Genomic DNA, 6,000 nt, shown 5'->3' with positions numbered 1-6,000 from the left:
CAAAACCTGAAATGTTACTTCAAAATCTACAAGGCCAATGTTTAGGATCAAATCAATCTCCCCTATCATATCCCTATTGACATCGTCAAATTCACGTACACAAACATTGTTAGGCCTAATCCTTTCAGTCCTAATTTCCATTCTTTATAAGGTCGAAAGAGGGCAGATGTCAACCCCAGATCCTCCATCCAACATAACTCTTTTCACGTAGTATCATTCATATTTAACGGTCAAATGAAGAGCTTTATTGTGGGCAGCCCCTTCTGGAGGCAAGTCATTTCGGCTAAACGAAACCCGGTTGACCTTGAAAAATTGTTCCGCCATTCTTTCCAATTGTTCGACCGTGGTCTCGACCGAAACAAAGTCTTGCCCCTTTTGGATATAGTCGATCCAACCAAAGCTTAGTCCACCATATGGAACCATCAATTTCAGTAGGATAACAATGGTCAAATTCCAATCCTTGGCTTTAAAACCTGTTGATTTGGCCAACTAGCGACCAAATCCACAAGTTATAGCTCATAACCTCAAGTAAAACACTATGTTATTCATCACAAGTAGAAGAGGAAGAGAAAACTACAGCAGCTATATATGCAGAATCACTTTTGACTCTGTATAATTTTAACTAAAATAAATAACTTCAAACAAACCACTGAAATCAACACTTCCCATTTTTAAGAGAAAAGCTACAAGTATTAATGTACTAACCAAACTAGATCATTTCAACCTTAAACTAACATAACAAAAGATTTAATCATATCTATAGCAATATAATCAGTAACTGACATGAAATGACACTTATTTAATATACATAGTTGCAACTTTTTGATATCATAACATTCCAAATAGGCAGTACATTTGAGAAAAGGTGAAATCAGTACCTTAAACAGCAGAAACCAGCAAGAAACAAATGAAATACTGGTTGAAACTTAAAGAGAAATAGCAACAAGAAGAAGCAGATCAGGTACAGTAGTATCAACCAAAACACAACCTCAGCATCAATCCATATTTCAACTTAAAACCCAGAAATCCAAAGGAAAAACTCTTTCAAAACTCTTTCTGAAAAAAGCAGAAGAATCAAGAAAAAACTTATGGAATCCTAGAGCTTGATTTTTCATAAGCCTTTTTTAGGGTCTCTAATCTCTATCTAGAATGAGGGAGTAACTTATCTTTTATAGGTAATGCCCAAAACAACATCAAAAGAGCATATTCTACCCTAAATTCTCTAAGGGTCAGATAGTACAGCATATTTGGACAGTTGTCTGTCCTTTTTCAGCCCAATTCCAGCATTTACATGCTAAGAATGGGGACAGCTGTACAAATGCTAAAACCTTCTAATTTTTACGTAATTTAAAACTCAATTTTAACCCTTCAATTACTGATTATTTCAATTCTAACCACTTCTAACCTAAATTCTAATTTCCAAAACCCTTGTGGAACCTCCTAGAACAATCTAGAAGATTCCAGCATTGAACTTCCTAACATTGTTTCAATTGTCCTTTTAATTCTGAATTAGGCTTAAGGGTACCTAGGGTTTGATTCAAACCATTTAAACCTAATTAACAGGTTCATCAAAGTATCCCTAAACAAAATACTGAATTTGAATTTGTAGCCAAAATAGTAACTAAACAAAAACAGAATGCTAATGCAAAGAAACCTAGAAATTAACCTAATTAGTTCGTATATTAAACAAATTAATCAACTAAGGCTAAAATTTCTAATAGTTAAACAGAGACAGGCCAAGTATATTGTTAATTAACTCTCAAAATTACTATAATCATCTTAAACTAAACATGGAATATAAAACAAATGAATATAGGAGATAAACAACTACACAAATAGGAAAAAAAAAGAACATTAAATTTATCAAAACCTAAACATTAAACCCAATTATCTTAAACTTATGCAATTGAAATTAAACTTCAGGTAATGATGAAATTTTAGCATGCTTTAATTACCCTAAATAAACATATGCAAACAAAAAAGAAGAGAAAAAGAAAACCTAACATTGCAACTACCTAAAACATGCGGTTAAAAAAACTGAAGATGATTTTGAAAGAAGAAAAGAGATAAACAAAAGAAGAAAAGAAAAAAACGGAAAAGAAATTACCAAAGCTTGCTTCGAATTGAACCAGTCATGAACTTGGACAAACTTCAGTGGGGTAAAATGAACGTGGACAACCATTAATCGAATGTTCTTAACAAGAACAGTCGACTAATAGAAGTCTTGGGTTCAAACAACCCAGAAATTGAACGGAAATCGAAAGGGAAAAAACTAGGGTTTTGGGGATCTTAGATCTAAGATTTGAGAGGTTAGGGATTTATTCGAAGGGAACTATGGTGATATATGGAAAGAGGAGGAGGAGACAGTTATGGAGTGTTAATTTGGTAGGGTTTGGAGGTGGTCCGCCGTCGTGAGGCGATTTCCGGTCGGCGGACCACGGCAGAGACGGTAGGGAATCCTAGGGCGACTAGAGTTTCTTTGTGATAGGGAATAGAGACAGAAGTGAGAGGGGTTTTAAGGTTTAGGGGGTGGGTTCGGACAGTTTTATATTTAGGGAGTGGTCAGTTGCGAGCCGTTGGATGTTCGGACAGTTTTATATTTAGGGAGTGGTCAGTTACGAGTCGTTGGATCAAAAGGGGAGACGGACCGGGTATAGAGAGGGTCTGGCCTGGGTTTAAGCGGATAAAAGGGGAACTGGGCCACCAATTTTGATTTTTGGGTTGCCCAAATAACTTTCAGCCTTTTCTTTTTGTTTTTTCTTTCTTTTCTCTTTCTTTTCTTTAATTTTAAAAATTCTAACTAAATTAATTAAATTCTAAATTTAATACTAAATTAATCTAAGTTATAAAATTAAACTAGTCATCTATTTGTACTATTTACCAATTAATTAATCCTAAATTAAATAAAGAGGAAATTACTAAGCTAATACTAAAAGCTAAAAAATGTAAAAATGAACAAAATTTTTGTGATTTTCATTTTAATAAAGAAATTAATTAACCAAATAATCCTAAAATATGAACACAAAATCTAATATACAATGCATGATATTTTTGATATTTTTGGGCCATTTTTCATGATTTTAACAAAATTAAACATGCACAAAAAACAAACAATTAATAAAATCCTACAAAAATTCTATAAAATTGAAAACAATTTGGAAAAATCTATTTCTTTATCTTTGTAGGAATATTTTTAGCAGGGCAAAAATCACATGCTCACACACTTAACAATCAACATGATTTTGGGGGGGACTAAATTAATGGTGTGACATTTTCGGCGACAAAAAAGACGAAGGTGTTAGTGACCCACAACAAGACACTCCGGGAAGTCACTGAGGACAATATCACTTTCATGTAGGAAGACGCAGATGGACTGCTACTACCGCACAATGATGCATGCATAATCTCTTTAAATGTCTTAGATTTTAAAATTAAACGTGTTTTGGTGGACCGAGGAAGTTTGGCCATCATCCAATGGAGAGTATTGAAGCAAGCCAAACTCACCGAAAGCATCATTCCATCCACAAAAATCCTCGTCGGGTTCAACCTAGCAAGTGTGACAACCTGAGGAGAGATCTTTCTACCCACGAATGCCGAGGGAGTGACGAAGACAACCCTTTTCGAGGTGGTGAACAGCAATATGGGCTATAACATTATCCTAGGGAGATTGTGGTTGCACGAAATAAAGGATTTGCCATCAACATATCACCAGTTGCTGAAATTCCTAACTTCCGAGGAAATATAAAAAATAAGAGGCGACCAACCGACAACATGGGAGATGAATGCGATATTAGTTTCTAGTAGCAAAGGGAAGGAGCATGCTGTGTATAAATTACATGAAACGACGCCTGCTCTCGAGCCTAGCAAAGTCAACTAGGGGGAGGAGTCGTCGGAATCCTATCAGGTACCAAGATATTTTTAGGTACAAGAAGAAACAGACGCAACATAATCCACGACAGAAGAACTTGAACAAGCCGCATTGTTCGAAAAACTCTTGGAGAGGAAGTTCCACTTGGGGAAACGACTACACCCCGAGCTCAGGTCTGGATTTATTGAATTTCTTAAACTTAATGTCGATTGCTTTGCTTGGTCGCATGTGGATATGACAGGTATCCCTCTAGAAGTGGTTGTGCACAATCTAAGACTGGATCCCAACATCTCTCTAGTAAGACAAAAAAAGCGTTCAATTACCGAGGTCAGGAATAAATTCGTCAAGGAAGAAGTAACTCGTTCGCTTGATATTGGTTCAATCTGAGAGGTAAAGTATCCTGACTGTCTAGCCAACGTAGTAGTAGTTTCAAAGAAGAATAATAAGTTTCGTATGTGTGTAGACTATAAAGATTTAAATAAGGCGTGCCCAAAACACTCATTCCCATTGCCAAACATTGATCAAATAGTTGATGTGATGGCTGGGCATGAGTTAATAAGTTTCCTCGATGCTTACTCCAGGCATAACAAAATCAAGATGAACCCGAAGGATCAGGAAAAAAACTTTGTTCATGACGAACTTTGGCAAATATTGTTATAATGTGATGCCTTTCGGGCTAAAGAACGCCGAAGCCACTTATCAACGGCTTGTAAACAAAATGTTTGAGAAACAAATAGGGAAAACTATGAAAGTTTACATAGATGATATGTTGGTTAAGTCTTTCAACACAAGTGACCATCTGAAACACCTGCAAGTGACCTTTGATATATTAAGGAAACACAACATGAAGCTTAACCCCGAGAAGTGTGTGTCCGGGGTCATCTCCGGCAAGTTCCTAGGTTTTCTCGTATCTCAAAGTGGGATCGAGGTTAACCCCGATAAAATTAAAGCCATCAAAGACATTCCAAACCTGCTATCAAGCGTAAAAGAGGTTTAAAGGCTAACCGGGAAACTGGCCGCTTTGAGAAAATTCATTTCCTGGTCTTCCAAAAAATGCCATCATTTCTTCGCACTTCTCAAAAAGAAGAATAACTTTGAATGCACAACGGAAGCTTTGAAGGATCTGAAAAGGTATTTGTCAAGTCCTCTGTTAATATCAAAACTGGAGGAAGGCGAACAACTACTGATCTACTTAGCGATCTCGGAGGTAGTGGTAAGTGATATTTTAGACCGTGAGGATGAAGATATGCAATCTCCTATTTATTATATAAGTAAAATTTTGACAGGAGCAGAAACTCACTACCCACATCTGGAAAAATTGGCCTTAGCCCTTGTAGTTGTCGCTCGAAAGCTAAGGCCTTTTTTCTAATGTCACCCGATAGCTATGGTGACGACTTTTCCCCTATGAAATATTCTTCATAAACCTGAACTCTCAGGTAGGCTGGCCAAGTGGGCTATCGAAATGAGCAAATTTGACATAGAATATAAACACTTGACTGCAATTAAGTCACAAGTTTTGACCGACTTTGTGGTCGATTTTAGTCCGGGACTTTTACCTTTAGCTAACAAAGAAGCAGTAATGGTGTCGGAATCGGCATCAGAAGTTTGGAACTTATTCATGGTCAGAACTTCTAATGTGAAAGGGTTCGGGTTCGGCATAGTGTTAACCATTCCCTAGGAAGAAACCCTAAGGTAGACCATAAGAAATGTTCCTCTGACTAACAATGAAGTGAAGTATGAAGCTTTGATTGTAGGGCTCGAATTTGCCCGGGGACTGGACTCCGAGGTCATAGAAATCAAATGCGACTCCCAATTGGTGGTAAATCAGGTCTACGGGATCTTCAAAGCCAAATAGGAATGCAACAATACATAATAAAAGTCCAGGCTTTGCTCGCTCGATTCTGGGAGTGGTCAATTACGCATATCTCGAGCAAAGAGAATGTGAAAGCAGAGGCACTAGCCAGCCTCAGATCATCCACGGAGATGAAGGGATCGGACTCCGACATGGTAGTACAGCTTATGCATTCAGTATTAGATGTGGATATATATTACAAGGTAAATGCGACCAATTTGGTCTAGGAATGGAGAAACGAGATTATTGACTATCTCGAGCATGGAAAATTGCCTGAAGA

This window comes from Nicotiana tabacum, chromosome 10 (genome assembly GCF_000715075.1).
Source record: "Nicotiana tabacum cultivar K326 chromosome 10, ASM71507v2, whole genome shotgun sequence".
Taxonomy (NCBI): domain Eukaryota; kingdom Viridiplantae; phylum Streptophyta; class Magnoliopsida; order Solanales; family Solanaceae; genus Nicotiana; species Nicotiana tabacum.
The sequence above is the reverse complement of the archived record's forward strand: the minus strand, read 5'-3'. Positions refer to the sequence as shown.